This window comes from Eriocheir sinensis, chromosome 55, assembly GCF_024679095.1.
Source record: "Eriocheir sinensis breed Jianghai 21 chromosome 55, ASM2467909v1, whole genome shotgun sequence".
NCBI lineage: Eukaryota > Metazoa > Arthropoda > Malacostraca > Decapoda > Varunidae > Eriocheir > Eriocheir sinensis.
The window spans coordinates 9926453-9945137 of record NC_066563.1 but is presented as its reverse complement, the minus strand read 5'-3'; positions in this window follow the sequence as shown (position 1 = coordinate 9945137).

The following is an 18685-nucleotide window of genomic DNA, read 5'->3' as shown; positions in this document are numbered from 1 at the left end:
GCACAAAAAAAAAAAAAAAAAAAAATCAGTTTATAATTTATGTCACTAGATGTTTTTGTTTATTTTCCCAAGAGGTGAAGCCGATCGATTTCCTTTTCTTGATATAAAATAATAATATCATCGTTAATAATTCGAGGAGAGGTCAATTATTTTTCCCCTTTTCTATCGCGGTTAATATTCGTGATTCCATGTTACGAAATACAGGTGTCTGTTTTCTAATAAAGTGAAGGTGCGAATATTTACCGTTTTCTATGATATTAAATGACGTTATTGTTTAATTATTCAAAGTGACATCAATGTTTTTTTTCTTCCTATTTTACCATTTAAAACATACGCTCGTTAATGTTCACTAGTACAATTATATTCAGTGTTCGCTGTTTTCCCAGGCGATGGGGACACAACAATTCATTTTTCCTATATTTCATGAACAGTATATCTTCGTAAATAATTGAACACAAAGTCGATATAGTTTCTCCATTTCTAGCATCCTAAAAATATCTTAGTAAATATCAGTAAAAAAAAATAACACGAAGATAATACAGTTTCTATACATTTCCACATCAAAAAATATCTACGTATATATCTTAGTAATTTAATACGATTTTAATATAATTTCTTCACCTGTAGCATACGAAAAAAAAAATATATATCACTAGCTATTAATTGTCGCCGCCGTATCTGCCCGTCATAACATCATTGGATATATTTAACTTGCGGCTGAAATAAATACAGCGAGGAGCGGCGTCCATAATTTATGCAAAACACTGATATCAATTTTGAACGTTAAAGCTTCGATACACAAATAAATATTCTCGCATAATCTGCATAAATCACGACACAGATTTCCTTCTCTTTTAAAACATAAGCCTGGAGATGCAAAACCGACGACATGCAGAAGACAGAAGGCGATGAAGGGGCGGGAAATGGTATGCTTGAGGTTATGATGAGCGTGGTATGAGTAGTAGTAGTAGTAGTAGTAGTAGGTAGTAGTAGTGGTAAAGTAAAACGAGAGTGAGTGAGTATTAGCGTAAAGCTGAGAGCATATACGCTATAGCTACGCATGGCGGCGGTGTTCAGATCCGTTTCGTTCCCCCGTTAAGCCTGTGGTGGGACAGAGCCTATTAACCCGTATTTAGCAGTAACTGAATGGCATGACAGTGATCGGAATATACAGGTAATTGCAAGACAAATAACAGAGCGTTCAGGAGGTATTTTAAAAGGCTAGCGGCTATTCCGGACACACTAGAGAGGAAGTTATTGTTGCAGTGCGGGAAAAAAAAACAACAAGAAGAAAAAGCATGCTCTAAATTTTGCTGCCGCCGATTACGATGTTGTGAAAACGATATCGGTAATAGAAAACCCCAGTTGTTACAGTTGCCTCATATCGTAACAACGGTGCAATATGACATCAACGGCACTAACAGGTATTACAGAGTGATAGCAAGTATTTTTCTATCAATTTGGTGAAGGTGTGGCTGTGATGGTGGTGTTATTTAGTGGTTTGGGTGGTGTTGGTGGTGGTGGTGATGATGGTGATGGTAGCAGGAAAGTGACTGTGTGGTGGTAGGTATGTAGTGGTGACTGTGCTGGTAGTAACAGTTAGCTGAGTAGGTGGTGTTAGTTGTGGTGGTGTTTGCAGTGAAAGTGGTGATAGTAATACTTATAAGGTGTTGGTACTGGTAGAAATAGTAGTATGAGTAATAATTATGATGATGGTGGTGGTGGTGGTGCTAGCAATCAATGGTGGTGGTGATGGTAGTGGTTTATGGTGGAAGGTATTAGCATGATGATGGCTATGATGGTAGTGGTTGCGGCATAAATAGTAGTGTACGTAATAATGGTGGTGATGGTAGTGACAACAGCAATGATGGAAGTGGTTAACATGGTGATGGTTGTAATGGTGGTGGTTGTGGTAGCAGTTAATGGGAATAGTGGTGGTTAGTATGGTGTAGGTGGAAATGGTTATGGTGGTAGAAGTAGCAATGAAATGGTAGTGATGGCTGTGGTAGTAGTTGTGGTAGCAGGTAAATAGCAGTGACGGTGGTGGTGATGGTGGTGGTAGAGGTGATGGTGGTGGTGGTGGTAGGGGTAGTGTTGTTGTTGTTGGTGGTGGTGGTAATGGTGGTGGTGATGGTGGTGGTGATGGTGGTAGTGGTGGTGGTGGTAGGGGTAGTGTTGTTGTTGTTGTTGGTGGTGGTAATGGTGGTGGTGATGGTGGTGGTGGTGGTGGAGAGCATGGTGGCGCCACATAGTAAATGGCAACACACCGCTGACAGAGAGCGAGGAAGCAAAACAAACCGATAGTTAACATTACTGACGGCCGCTTCGGTAGCAACCATCACAATCACCACCACCACGGCCACACTCACCATCCGCGGACGAAAATCACCGCAAACAACGACCACCACAATCACCGCTGCTGCTCAAGGACTCCGATCACGCCAATACAAATGTAGCCGCCACCACACCACTAATGCCTCGCCGCCACCGTGTCATCTGTGCGGCGGCAGCTTCCCTCCTCCGCCGCCGCCCCGCCATCACCGCCGCCCAGCCGTCGCCGCCGCCGCCTACCGAGGGAGTGACCGCTAATCCCTGCCATTACACTGAATTCCGTCCCTCTACGCAATGAAAATGTTTGTGATGTTATTCCTTCAATAGGAGACGAAAATAAACTAAATGCCTCATCACTATTAAGGTTCGTTTAGGCTTATACTATTGAAACGGAATTACGGATGTCTAAAAAAAAAGACTCAAAACACACACACACACACACACTTTCTACCTCTTTTTTTTTACGGCGCACTATACGCATTTACGAATATTAAGTGCCATAATAAAAAATATGTAACCTGTGCTTCGGGAATACCAACAATTTCAATCACTGGCTGACGTGATTTCAACAACGATGATTGGGCGCAGCGGTAACAACACACACTGGAGTAACCGCATGTTGGCTTGGCACTATTTTCCGTCGAGTTACATAGGAGTGACATCGGTAATTGACACCTGTGAATTTGAGGAGTCGAGGGCGTCACACCTCTACCTGCCCCAACCTCAGGACACACAAAGAGACGGGGTGAGAAGCGCCGCGAAAAAAAAATGGTTAAGAAGTAAAATTCCGTCGAGTATCTTAAGGAAGGGTTTAGCAAATGGCAACTGGGAGGTCTAGGAGTTAACACGTCACACCTTTACCTGCCCCAACCTCAGGACACACAAACAGAGCAGGTGAGAGGCGCAGCGGGACAAAAATTTGGGTAAGAAGTGAAGTTCCGTGGAGTATCTTAAGGCAGGGTTTAGCAAATGGCACCTGGGAAGTCAAGGAGTTAACACGCCACACCTTTACCTGCCCCAACCTCAGGACACACAAACAGAGCAGGTGAGAGGCGCAGCGAGACAAAAATTAGGAAAAAAACGAGAAATTCCTTACGACCGCGAAGAGCTTGCGAGATGAGGCACAAGAATCCGTCCTCGCTGCCGCCTTCCATCACCCCCCCCCTCCCCTCCACCTCCTCATCTTCCCTCCTCGGGCCTCTGATTTCAGCCACTTTTCTGTATATACGGACGCCATCTGTTGGGGCTAAGCGGACCTACACCCACACAGCGTCCTCCCACTGCCCGAAGCTGCCATTAACCTCTGCTGAAGCTCCGGCGGTTCTTTCCCACACGCTGAGTAAACACGGAGATTGGGGCCGATGATGGAATTGGCTCATGCTGATAAAAGTTCAATCTGTTAATTTTTCGCCGGCGGGAGTGGGCGAAAAGGCGGCAGAAAAAGAGGAGCAAGTTGGCCACTGGCGGAGGCGGCGAGGCGGGAATCAATAGCCGCGGCGCGCTGAGGGGAGAAACGAAGCCTGAGGGGAGGAGCCAAGGCGCTGAGGGGAGGGACCAGTGCCTGAGGAGGTTGGCGGCGCGAGGGGACACTCGAGAGGCGCTCCTAAAGTCACTGGAGAGTTGGCGCCTTACTTTGCTGTTACTTTGGACGTCTGATGCTACTTGGATGTCTTCCCTGAATTCCCTCCCTTCCCCTTCCTCCGCCTCCCTCTTCCCCATCCCACTCGCCGTCACGTGCCCCTTCAGAGGTACTTCCCCGCCCCTGGTGCCGCCCGAGGGAGACGCAGCAGGGGCGGTGACGCAGCAAGTCATTCCTCTAAAGAGACCGAGTACGTGATGGCGTTTAAAGTGAGTGTAAAGTGGTCGGAACAAGTGATGATTTAGTGTGGAAAGTACGCAAGTGTTGATGTTTCTTAAATCACTCGTAAATGGAAAACCCGCAAACATTGTAGGAAGAGGTAATGCATCACTATTATTGTGTGTTACTCGAAATGGCTGATTGCATAACGTGTAAATTGATTTAATGTTCAGGTGAGGCAATTAGACCCGACCACCACATAAAGTCTTGAAGTAAACTATAGTGACGCATAAGTAGCCAAAATGATAGAGTTCTAGTAAAATGGTTAATGTGAAATATTAATTTATAAGTATGGGAATGCATATTACATGAGTCTTGATATTACATGACTGCAATAATAGCATGTAAATTAATGTGTGAGAGGAAGAGACTGAAGGGCGACTTACCGATGTTATAAGTAATAATGAGTCTTGAGGTCAATTCTAAAAAAAAAAAAAACACAGGTGAAAAATTAAAAATCCAGTAATTGGGTTAAAGTAAAGTATCCAAATTGTTAATATCATAAAACGCAGATGCAGATTAAAATATTCAGACTAGGTATTAAAAGAATCAACGCCAATAATTTGTAGATTCATAACCGAGAGGAGAGAGAGAGGCAGGCGGGCAGGAACGAGTCAGGTGTGTGAAAAAGAGTCAAACCAATAATTTAAACCCCAGGTGTGTGTGCGTACGTGTGTGTGTGAGGGGGGAGGGGGAGGGAGGACGACTGGAATTACCTCATCATCACTCCACTCAACGTCATTTTCTCGCACCACATTTTTTAGGCTTCCACTTCATGACCTTTGATGGATTTTGTCACCATTTTACAGCCGTCCACGCGCGGCCGCCAAAAAAATACACAAATTAATTCAAACTCTCTTACAGCCACTTCGCGGACTTTTCGGCAAATTCTCATCAGTTTCAATCTCAGTACACGGGCTCACGGATTACCTCCATCAGGTGTAAACTGGACTAATTACTCTCTCTCTCTCTCTCTCTCTCTCTCTCTCTCTCTCTCTCTCTCTCTCTCTCTCTCTCTCTCTCTCTCTCTCTCGTATTATCCTAGTTATTTTTTTCCTCTTTCTTGTTCGTTTCTTTCCCATGATCTTCCTTTACATTTTAGACATGCCTTATTACGTGTTTTACTCTCTCTCTCTCTCTCTCTCTCTCTGATAAATATTTTTAGACTTACGTTCATCTTAATTAAATACAATGATATCTACACACACACACACACACACACACACACACACACACACACACACACACACACACAGGTACAGTACGGAATCGGCCTCAAGCACCAGGTAAGTGACACGAAGATACAACAAAGAGAGGAAAAGAAGACACCCCGAGCCGCAGGTGAATCCAGGCTACGGGAGACCACACACCTGAAGTATTTTTGTTTAATTAAGGTAAAAATAATTAGCGGTTACATGTGGTGGAGTACACCTTTTAGATTTACTTTGGGGAGTTTACACGTTATAATGATGCTTGAGTGGGGGAGGAGTGGGTGGGGGGGGAATGTGTGTGTGTGTGGAGGGGGTAAGTGTGTGGTGTGTGTGTGTGTGTGTGAGTGTGTGTGTGTGTGTGTTTCTGATTCTGGAGCGAGGGAATGTCAGAGAGAAGGAGGTTGGAAGGGAGGAAAGGAATGATGAAGGAAGGGAAGGAAGGAGGAAAGGAGTGTGGAAGGGAGAGAGAGAGGATAAAGAAAAGAAGAAATGGAAGAAAAGTAGCAGAGGAAATTGGATGAAACAGAAGGAAAAGAATGAAGGAAGGAAGAAAAAGTTAATGAAAGTGGAAGGAAAGGAAGAAAAGTGTTAACATAATCTTAGCTTCTCTCAATTTCTCTCTCTCTCTCTCTCTCTCTCTCTCTCTCTCTCTCTCTCTCTCTCTCTCTCTCTCTCTCTCACACACACACACACACACACACACACACACACACACACACACACACACACTTTTCTCACCAGACTTTCACCTTTCCTCCTGACGTCTCCGGAAGCAGGTAACAATGAGGCCTCAGGTTAATGAAGCCAAGACACCTGCATTCTTCACGCGCATTTCCCTCTCATTATTATTGTCATTCTTATTCTTATTATTCTTATTATTATTACTATTATTATCACTTACATTATTTTGACTCAGTTCTGTATGGTGAAAACTTTTGATTATTGTGTTATTGTTCTCTTATATATTGTTTTTTTTTTCTTTTCTCTTATTTTTCATTTCTTGCATTGTTTCGCTTTGCTCATATTGATTTTTCTTCTTTTTTTGTTTGTTTGTTTACTTTCTCTCTCCTCCTCCTCCTCCTCCTCCTCTTTTCGACTGTCTCCTCCTCCTCCTCCTCCTCTGCCTGATGATCTTCAAATACTTCCTCGTAGCATGCATAACGGAAACACACACACACACACACACACACACACACACACACACACACACACACACACACACACACACACACACACACACACACACGTGAACTTAATACTGTTCCGAATGAAAGACTTACTGCTAACGACCCAAGCTATCTTTGTTGTTGTTATTTTTATTTTTTGTTGTTGTTATTACCTGTGTCTGTGGAGTTACAATATTTACGCGGCCTTATTCAGAGCTCTCTCCTAGATGTTAATTATTACTAACTCAAAAATAATGGAAGCTTCTCTATTACTTTTCTCGTAAACATTAAATAGTTTCATGGTCTGTCTGTTCACCTGTTTGAATACCTGTACTAAGTTATCCACAGTAGTTTTATCCCTGAGGCGAGTGCTATTTGGATCAGTGCGTACGATTTGGTGATCCTATGCCTACTTCTCCATGCTGTTTTTCTTCTTATTCCCTGTTTTAAGTGTTTATACTCCTGATGTCTCTCTTCCCGTCCTTCACTACTGTCTGTCTGTCTGTCTCTCCTGTTCCTTAATTTGTCCGTGTATTCCCTTTTTCCCCTACTGGTCTACATCTATCTGGAACTAAGCTGATATTACCCTTCTGCTTCTCTTTCTGTTATTATTTTGTTATTTTTTTGCTTCTCTTTGTTATTTTGTTTTTGTTTTTTTCTCTTTGTTTTCTGTTTCTGTTATTTTTTTGTTATTTTTTTATTTCTTTGTTTTCTGTTTGTTAATTTTTTGTTTGTTTTCTCTTTCTGTTTTCTGTTTCTCTTTTTGTTTTTTTCTGTTATTTTTTTTTTTTTTGCTTCTTTTTGTTATTTTTTTACAAGAGCCGAGTCTTTGTATTGCCTTCCCCTGCTGCCTCTCTGCCTTCCTGCTCACTAACTCCCTGCCCATTACAGGTGGACTAACCCTTTCTGCATCTTCCCCCCCCTCTTGTCTCCCCCCCTGCTGACACTTTGTTTCATCCTTGCTGCTCTCTGCCTTCCCCTTCCCCTGCTGTCCCTAACCCTCCCTGCCCATTAGTGCTACCCTAACCCCCTGCACCCTCCCCCCTTCCCCTGTCTCCACTTCTCTTTGCCTTCCCCTGTTGTCTCTGCCTCCCCCTGCTGTTCCTCACCTTCCCTGCCTCTCTGCTACCCTACCCCCTACGCCGTGCCCCCCCTAACCCCCTCCCCCCCTGGCTCACTTCATCACCGAGTCACTCCACATGCACCGTGCACTCAGGGTCACCGGGGACTAATTGGGATAATTGCTCTTATAATTGCATCATCACTATGCAACAAAACCACCGCCATTACCATACAAAAGGAGGGATTTAGCCCTGCCCTGCCCCGGCGATAGTGTTAAGCGGCCGGTGAGATAATAACAAGCAATTATGACTTTCACAGGGACAATAATTGGTCTTTTTGCAATGTAAACTGGTGTCACTGGGCCGCCCGGAATCGCTAATAAGGCCGCAGCCAGCCCGGACCTGTCAGAAGCCCGCATATTTATCGTCGGGGCAGCCCACTAATGACTCCCCGTAATTGCCGGCTCATGATAGTTAACTCCGCAGAAGGAAACAAGTGAGGCTCGTTAGGCGAGACACACACGATGGTCGTTAATGCCGGCTGTAGTTGGAATGGCCGCTACCACTACCACCACCACCACTACAACCACCACCACCACCACCACCACCCCTCCCCCTTTCCCTCCTTCCCGTGGTCCCCCCTTCCTCCCTCCTGCACACGTAACCCCCTCCCCTATCCCCTTTCTTTCTCACTCCCCTCCCCTCCCCTCCCATGCATACGTAACTCCCCCCTACCCCCTTTCTTTCTCATTCCCCTCCCCCTCCTCTTCACCCCCTCCCCTCCCCTCCCATGCACACGCAACCCCCATCCCCTATCCCCTTTCTTTCTCATTCCTCTCCCCCTACTCTTCACTCCCCCTCCCCTCCCCTCCCCTCCCATGCACACGTAACTCCCATCCCCTATCCCCTCCCTTTCTTTGTCACTCCTCTTCACCCCCCCTCCCCTCCTCTCCCATGCATCCGTAACCCCCTTCCCCAATCTCTTTTTATTTCACATTTCTCTCCCTCTCTCTCTCTGCAGTCAGAATATCCGCTACACCTCCCACTCCCCCTCTCCCCTTCCTTCCTAACCCCTCCCCCTCCGCTGCACAAGTAACCCCCAATCCCCATCTCTCGTCTTTCTTCCTCATCCCTCTCCCTCTGTCTTTCTGCAGTCGAGATGGTCACTAACTCTCCCCCCTCCCCCCTCTGTCCCCACCTTGCACACATAACCTTTTTCCCATTTACAAATACACCCCTTCCCTTTCCCCCCCTCCTCCTCCTCCTCCTCCTCTTCCTGACCCATTGCTCATATTAAGAGTTCTCTGGGCCGGTCACCTGGGACTGTACTTAGCACAAAGCGGTGGTTTTGTCCGCTAACAAGCTAACAAGGGAGGGCAGAGCGTAATTACGGGGGGGGGGGGGGAGTCGGAGACCGGGAAGATGTGATGAAGGAATACGGACGAGGAGGAGGAGGAGGAGGAGGAGGAGGGGGGGAAAAAAGAAGGATGGGGTTGCAGGGGTGGGTGGAAAGGGATGCAAGGATGGAGGGGAGGGGGGGGGAGGGGATGAGGAAGGGAAAATGGGATGACAAGATGAAAGGAATACGGAGGAGGAGGAGGAGGAGGAGGAGACAAAGAAGGACGGAGGATGAGGAGGGGGAGATGGGACTGCAAGGATGGAGGGAAGGGGAGGAAGAAGGGGGTGGGGATGGGGAGGAGGGGGTGGGGATGGGGGTGAGAGGGGAGCTGCATCTTTCTCCCCAAAATGATTTATCGCATTAACGTCACTAACAAGGCGTCTCATGCTGGCGGGTTGTCGAGGCGCCGAAGATCTCTTGAGGGAGGGGGGTGGAGGGGGGAGGTAAAGGGGGATGGAGGGGGGGAGGGGAAGGGGGAGGAGGGCTGCTTGTTAAATTTTAAGTGGCCCATTATTGTTGTTTTGCTTTTCCAGGTCCTTGATGTATAATTTTGACCCTTTAGACTGCCCTTAACCCCCCCCCACCCTAACACTCTCCTCCTCCTCCTCCTTCGACTCCTCTTCCTTTCCTTTAGTATTTTTTTTTAATGCAAGCAGCTGGTGTAATGGTAGTGTTGGTGTTGTTGTTGGTGGTGTTGGTGGTAAGGGTGGTAGTGGTAGCGGTTATGGTGGTGGTGGTGGTTGGTAGTGGTTTTGGTGGTGGTGGTGGTGGTATTAGTGGAAATGGTGCTGGCGGGAATGGTGGTGAGAATGGTTATGATAGTGGTGGTGGTAGAAATAGTTGCGGTGGAGATGGTGGTTGCAGTGGTTATGATGGTGACAGTAACATAAAAGGTGGTGGAAGTAGTGGTGGTGGATGTGGTGGTAGTTGTTATGGTGATAGTTATGTTAGAAATGGTGGTGGTAGTGGTTATGGTGTTGGTAGTGATGTTAGAAATGGTGGTGGTAGTGGTTATGGTGTTGGTAGTGATGTTAGAAATGGTGGTGGTGGTGGTTATGGTGTTGGTAGTGATGTTAGAAATGGTGGTGACGGTGGTGGTGGTGGTGGTGGAGGTGGTGGTTTAGGTAGTGGTGGTGGTTCAGGTGGTGGTGGTGGTGGAGGTGGTCGTGGTGGTGGTGGATGTGGTGGTGACTCTCCTGCCGGTACAATTTATAATTTACGCCGCGTCCAACACCTTCAGGCCCGGGGCGGTGTCTTGGCCCCAACACTCGTGACGGGGACGAGTCGGGGGGTTGTCGGGGTGCTGCGTCCGGCTACTCTCCTCCCGATCTTTCTTACCCCTCTGGCATGTCTCTCTCCCATTTCTCCCTTCCTCTTTAACCTTACGGGAGTTTACTGTTCTTACATCACATCTCTCTCTCTCTCTCTCTCTCTCTCTCTCTCTCTCTCTCTCTCTCTCTCTCTCTCTCTCTCTCTCTCTCTCTCTCTCTCTCTCTCTCTCTCTCTCTCTCTCTCTCTCTCTCTCATTTGCTTTTTCCCTTTACGGTGATTAGTTAACTGTAATGACTTTCTCTTATATATGACAGTACATGACGATTCGATGTGCGTAAAACTGAAGAAAATATAAATAAAAGAATACGTTTGAGTCTCATAATCTTCTACAAACTGCAATACTGTTAAGGCAAAAGGATGAAACTATAGATATTAAAAGAACTTGGGGATTTCTTACTTGAACACATATAAGAGAAAAGACTGAACTAAAGATATTAAACGAATTTGAAGCTTTCTTAACACAATACTAATAAGAGAAAAAAAATTACACTAAGGATATCAAAAGAGCTTAAGGCTATCTCACATCAACACTAATCACAAAAAAAAGAGGAAAATATATACATTAAACCAACTTCGGGGTTTCTTAATTCGGTCTTACGGTGCTCAGGTAAATTGATGATGCACGAGGTGACGACCAGCACACACCAAACACCTGTAATCAACGCTTCCTATGCACCTGGCGCCTCCACATGCAAAGCGATCAGCCGAGGAAATGAGAGGCGGCGAGTCAGAGAAGAGGGCGGCGGTGAAGTGAATAACAGGGAGTGGAAATTAAAAGAGGGAGGAGGAGAGAGAGAGAGAGAGAGAGAGAGAGAGAGAGAGAGAATGTAAATAGCGATAGAAAGATATATAAATAAAGATAGATATAGTTAGAAAGAGATAAAAAGAGGCCATACAAGGAAGCTGTTATGAGGTTCTTAAATATAAATGAAAAAAGAAAGAATGAAAAAAAAATGCTCCCAGGTACGAGAATAGAAAAAAAAAATAAACAACTCTTTCTGGTACTAATATGACACTTCACAAGAGAGAACAACTACTGAAACATATGTGAAAAAATGGAAAGAAAAAAATGCTTCCGAGGTAATTGAACAGAAATTAAAATACAACGCAGAAAAATGATTACGATAACGAGTGATAATGATGGATATGATAACAACAGAGACGACGTTACGAAGATGAATACGGAGAAGATAATGATGGAGACAACAAATAAATAATGATGCGGAAAATGACGATAATGATAATGATGACGGAGATGATGACAAAAACAACAACAAAAATAATAGTAACGGTAGCGACAATGGCGGCGGCGGAACACACACACACACACACACACACAAACAGCCCCTCCCCCCCCTTCCCCCTACCCTCCATCACCATACCCCCTCCCCCCCCACACACACACTCGTTCCTGGAGACAATTTAACAAAACGACAATAACCTCCTCAGCGTGAAGACTTATAAAGAAGAAATGCGATTAAGGAAGGCCATTTCCCGCCGTATTCCGAGACTGCGGCGCCATTAGCCTCGACGACCGTAATGACCTGAGACTCATCACCAGGAATACCAAGAGGAGAGAGCACCAACCCCAAGAGGAAGAGGAACGATAGTAGACAGAAGGGGATGACAGCCTTATTAGCTTTCTCCTCGTTTCCCTTCCGCAGACAGTTAAGAGGATATAGAACCATGATAAAAAGCCCCAATACCAAGAGGAAGGAGCACCGTTACCACTAAACCAAGAGGAAAGAGGAACAAAAAACAAACAGAAGGGGATGGCAGGCTTGTAAAAGAGAGGCAATGTAACCTTCCTCCATATTCCTCTTCTACAAATAATCAAGAGGAAAGAAAGTCATGACAACCCCAAAACCAAGAGGAAGGAGCATCATCACCACTGTGCCAAGAGGAAGAGGAATAGAAAGCAGAAAGAAGTGGATGACAAGGTTATAAAAGGGGCCAATTGCCTACCAGTACCTTCCTCCAACACACACTATCTATCTATCTATTTATCTATCTAACTATCGATCTCCTCACCCCTCCCTCTAGACCAATCTTAGCTTCAGATAATGAGTTTGTCTTGACCTTACCCCTACACTCCCTCAATCTATCTATATCTATTTATCTATCTATCTCCTCTTCCCCCCTCACCCCCGGAAGACCAATCCTAGCTTCAGATAATGAGTTTGTCTTCACTTCCCCCTTACACTCTCTCAATCTATCTATATCTATTTATCTGTCTATCTCCTCTTTCCCCCTCACCCCCGCCAGACCAATCACAGCCTCCTGACAGCCTCCTCACAATAGGTCTCGGTGGGAGGGGCGAAGACCAAGGGGCGCGTCGGCAGGTGGTCTCCTTAAGTGGTCCTCCGCCGTGACTCTGGTCTTTGTGCGACACCCAATTGACTTCTGTCACAGTGGTGATTTGCGTCTGTCTGTCTGTCTGTCTGTCTGTCTGTCCCACTTACCCGCCCCCCGCCTTCCGCCATTTGCCACGCTTATACACTCGACACCCTCCTATGCACACCTACATACTTACACACACACACACACACACACACACACACATTGGACAGTGATTGTGATTTCTGGTGCTTTCTATTTTCTTTCTTTTTAACAATTGCTTTTCCTTTTTTTATCATATTTTTGTCTGTGTTTCTTTGAACGTGTCTGTCTCTTCCCTATTCTGTATTTTCCTTTTTATTTTCTATTTGTTTCTCTGTGCGTATCTTACCGTCTGGCTGTCCGTCTGTCTGTCTGTCTGTTACTCTCTTCAATAATATCGTAATAAAAAAAAAATACAGGGAAGATTGCGACATTTGCGAGACCATTGCCAGCCAAGGTTTCGTCACACGCGAGATAATGATGCATGGTAACAACCCAGGCAAACAACGAAAAGAGAAGTGGAGGTGGAGGGGAGAAAAGTGGAGGTGGAGGGGAGATAAATGACGCGACACTGGTGGCGGTGACGGATGAACACGCTTCGAACGAGGTGGTGATGGGTGCGTGACGGGAGCCGGAGGTGTGTGACGCGGGTGTCGCCATCGGGGGTGTCAGCCTCGCCAGGGGAGCGTGGAGGGTGGCGAGGCGACGAGGCCGAGGGGGCAGGGGAGGCAGAGGCAGGGGAAGGAGGGAGGCCGAGGCAGGTGAAGGCAGGGGAGGGAGGGGCTGGGAGCGATAACTTAGTGAGGGTTCCCGACTTTCCCTTCTTCGGGTTTTCCTCTCGCTGAACATATCCACGAATTTCTGACCCACTAGGAGAACGACAACTTCCAGGGCCCTCTTCCCTCCATTATAGCCGTGCACGAAACATATTAACAAATTTCACGTCAATTACTATTACGACAACAGCATGACGAGGTGGGTTTTCCTCTCGCCTATGTCGTGCATGAAACACACTCGAATTTCAGACCATTAAAAGCACGATAACTGGCGGCGGCTTTTTCCCTTCGCTGGAGCCGTGCACGAGACACACCGACCCGTTAAACTACGTCAATCTTGCGTTAAACTTGGGGTCGTTAATGTAAGAGTCGTCGTTTGGTGTTGGGTTGCGGTTGACTGCTATGCTATATACTCGCTAGCTCGTCACTGCTACAGAAACAAACCTAAAAACCACTCTGGCGGTCTAACTTTCTTACTTTTTTCCATACCCGTTTTCCTTCCCTCTGTCAATCTTACATTCCCTACTCTTCCTTTCTACTTCACTTCCTCCCCTCTTCACATATTAAATCGAAAGACACACAACGCCTAAGTTTAAGATTGCAATCCCTGAAATTTGACTCGTTCGTTGTAGGAATATTCAGAGGAACACAAGAAAGCACAACAAATATATAACAACAAGGTGTGAAATAACGAACACATCTCGCCGCGGTTCATATACATCGACGCCATTGTTAAACCTCCCAGTCATCACAGCAGCAAATAAAGAAATAAATCCTCATCCAGATCCCTCAAGTCACGCTAATGAAATAAATCTGCAGATAAGACACACACCTAAGGAGACTTGTAATCAACACATCCACGTGACGGGGCTCGAACGAGGGACAGAATCAGCACCAACAAGGCAGCAAACATTTCGAGGCGGCCGTGCACACGATGACGAGGCGTAACGTTGGTAAGAAAGAAAGCCACGAGCGAGACTGTGAGGAATTCTGTCTCTCGCGTCTCCGTAGTCAGCCAGCGCGGAGAACTGCCCGTCCATCACACCTTAACCACAGCCCAGGTACAAAGACAACCTCACAGACAGTACCTGCAATACCTGAGCTTTTTTGTGTGTTTGTTAATGTATGCTATTAATGCCTTTGTTTCTCAGCGCGCTTCACACAAAAATATGATTGATAAAAGTAAAAATATGTATAGCTATGGCATCCAGCGTCTAGTATTTTTCTTAATCCGCTCTCTTCACATGGTCATACAAAGCTATTTTATACACACTAAGAAGGCGAGTAAGTACACAAGGGCGGTAAGGAATAACACTAAACACTTCCACATAAACAAATTAGGAAAAGTGCCACAACAATTTAAAGCCAATATATTCCTTTAAAAATATTACCCCTCTCCATTCTCCTTGTATTCCACTTAACCCTCCTTCACATAATCAAAGAATGAAAAAGAATAAAGCCCTTGAAACGCCTATGTTCCTCCAAATCCCACTTCACATAATAAAGTTAAGGATCATATTCAACTTCTCACAACACCAACTTGTAGCTCTTATGTTCATCTTAATCCCACTTCAGATAATTAATTGGAGGATCATACACAGACAATCCTACACACACACACACACACACACACACACACACACACACACACACACACACACACACACACACACACACACACGCACCATTCGAAGTCCTTGTATTCCTCTTAATCCCACTTCACACAATACAAACACCATCATTCAAACCTCTTATGTTCCTCTTAATCCCACTTCACATAATAGTGTCGAGGGTCGTATTCAACCCCTCACACCACCCTCTTCAAAGCCCTTATATTCATTCCTCTTATCCCTACGTCACACGATAAGGGAGAAACCCGTACAAAGAGCAACTCCAGACCACTCTTTTCTACAGGAAGGGAAGCAGGCAAGGGGGGAAAAAGCCCGCTTGGAGTAGCAAGCTTACCGAAATAAAAACTTATATTTAACTACTATCTTTCCATATCGATTCGCAATTCTTATCTCTCTTATTTTTCTCCTTATTTCCCTGTCAAATCTAGCTTTCCTACTCCCCAACCCGTCTTTTTCCCCGTCAATCTTACCTTCCTTACTCTTCCTTTCAACCTCACAACTACTCACCTCCCACATCAATCCGCCACTCTCATCCGCGGCCACCAAGCGTAGAGGATCACAGACAACTCGCTTACTTCCTTGTGAATGAGCCTTGTTACTCTCTTTACGAGCCGAAGTGTCCCCTGCCATTATCGCCTCACCCTTCAGCGGTCCAGCCAAGCGTCTCGGAATGGCTCAGACACTTCCTTCAGTCCTCCCTGCAAGCCTGGTGTTAAGTCTGCGGGTCTGTACTCATGGACGTTAAAATTGAGGTAAAATGAAGTGGAAATATCGTTCTAAGGTCGGATAATGCATTGGATCACGCTAGCTGAGACGCACACGCACACGCAAACACACACACACACACACGGTTGCATTATGTCTGAGGTTTAAACTATGACGGATATTCTAGGTGTGTTTCATATCACCGCGACGGCCTTCCGGGATGTGTGTGTGTGTGTGTGTGTGTGTGTGTGTGTGTGTGTGTTGAGTACTTCGAGAGGGTGCAGGAGCCTTTTAAACCCTCCCCCCCCCAAAAAAAAAAAAAAAAAAAAACATCGAAATCCGTACCTCGTGACAAGCTGAATATGCACCAGAAACCAAACCGTAAAACAATAAAAAAAGACAAAAAACAAAGCACAGCAGCAGCCCATTAATCTTCAACACAAAGCCAAAATTCCAGAAAATAAGAAACGACAACAGCAAAACACGACTAACTGACTAAATACTTCCGCAGCAAAACCGTCCTTGTGGAAATGCAGCGTAAAGTCGATAATCAGCAGAGTGGTGCTGGTGGTGGTAAACATGGAATCACGGAAAGGCAGGCAGCAGAAATATGGAAGACAGAGATGGGGTTGGGACAGAGAGGAAAGGGGGAAGAAGTGGAGGGGGAGAAAGGGGGGTATGAGACGGGGATAACAGGGAGGGGAAGGATACTTTGAGAGGAGGTGAGGAGGGGTGAGCAGAGATGAGCTAAAAGAATATAGGGTGGAAGGGAAAGGGGAGGTGGGAGGTGAAAAGGAATGCTGGGGGAGAGAAAAGGGAGAATGCAGGAGTAAAATTAAGGGAGAGGAAGAAAGGGAGGATATTGTTGGGGGAAGGGGAAGGAAGACGTGGAAGCGGAATGGAGGATAAAATGCAAGGATAAAAAGGAGGAAAGGGAGGAAATGAAAAATCTTGTAGGGGGAACAAAGACAGGGAAGAGGGAAGGAGAAGACAAGGAGGAAGGGTAACTTATGTAGGGGGTAGAGAAAGGGGAAAGATAAACGGAGAAAGCAGGGGTAAAAGGGAGGAAAGGGAAGAAAAAGGGGGATCTTGCAGGGGGAAAGAAGACAGGGAAGGGAAAAAAACAGGGAGGGTAACTTAGAGGAGTGAAGGAGAATCTAAGGTAAGAGGAAGAAGGGGGAGGGGGAGGGAGGAAAATAGGGGGAAGGGGGAAGGGAGGAAAAAAAGGAGGGGGAGGAGGAGGAGAGGAAGACAGGGAAGGGAAAACAAAAACAAAGGGAGGGTAACTTAGGTAAAGGGGTGAAGGAGAATCTAAGGTGAGAGGAAGGAGGGGGAGGGGGAGGGAGGAAAATAGGGGGGAAGGGAGGAGGAAAAAAAAGGAGGGGGAGGAGGAGGAGGAGAGGAAGACAGGGAAGGGAAAAGAAAACAAAGGGAGGGTAAGAGGAAGCAGGGGGAGGGAGGAAAATAGGGGGGGAGGGGGGAGGGAGGAAAAAAAGGGGAGAGGGGGAGGGAGGAAAAAAAAGGAGGGGGAGGAGGAGGGTAGGAGGACAGGTGGCGCCACAAGGTTGCACTCAAGGGTGAAAATGACTCTTAGTACGCCGGCAGCCTCGCCTTTATGACCCACTGACTCGGAAAATCGATTCTTCAGCCCCAGAATAAAAAAAAAAGACGTGATTTCTTTCTCTGTACGGAAATAAAAACGATCACTAGTGTATGATTTCGATGTGTGTGTGTGTGTGTGTGTGTGTGTGTGTGTGTGTGTGTGTGTGTGTGTGTGTGTGTGTGTAAATGGAATGGGTGGTAGAGCATAGTGGAGGTTACGGTGGAGGAACATGGAAGAGAAGGAAAGAAGGAAGGGTGGAAGGGAACGGAAGAGACAGTGGAAGTGGATCATTAGGAAAGGGATGGTTGAGGAGAGAAAAGGAAAGGAGGGAAGGAGAAATAAAAAAAATGGTGTGGAGAAATAATAACAATGGAAGGGAACTGAGAAAATGGGAAATGTGGAAGAGGATTATTTTTTTTTTTTTATTTTTTTTTTTTACGTCTCCGCCTATTGCGCCGGTAGGCTTGCTTGAGGGTCCTGGATGGTATTCGGCCCCAGCCCGTCATGGCGCAGGCAATTGTTTATAGTGGCGCCATTTTCTCTTGGAAATGGAAAAGTAAGGAGAAGGGAGAGAAGAAAATGGAGAGGCAGGAGAGAGACTGTGTGTGTGCAGGGGGTAGGAGGAAGAAATAAGAGGGAGGTGGAGGGAAATGATAGCAAAAGGAAAGGAAATGTGGAAGAGGAAGAACAGGAATGAGAAAGCATGGAGAAGAGAGAAAAGGAATGGGAGAGGGGCAGGAGAGGAGAGGGAGGGAGCATAATTGTTGAGGAATCGAAGAGAGAGGAAGAATCGAGGAAATAGACGGGAGGGAAAATTGGGGGAAGAACAAATGGAGGGAAGGGAGGGGAAGGAGGGAAGGAGGGCAGGGGAGGGAAATATTTCACAAGAGGAACATTTGGCATCACTGTTCCGGAAGTGTGATTCGGATCTTGGTAATTCTCTCTCTCTCTCTCTCTCTCTCTCTCTCTCTCTCTCTCTCTCTCTCTCTGATTATCCTTTTTTTTTCTCTTTCTCGTTCGTTTTTCCTCATTATCTTACTTACCATTCTTTAATATCAAACAAGAATTACCACATCTCTCTCTCTCTATCTCTCTCTCTCTCTCTCTCTCTCTCTCTCTCTCTCTCTCTCTCTCTCTCTCTCTCTCTCTCTCTCTCTCTCTCTCTCTCTCTCTCTCTCTCTCTCCTCTTGACCGGGCACGCAAGAGGAGGCGAGACAAGAGGTGTATGAATTT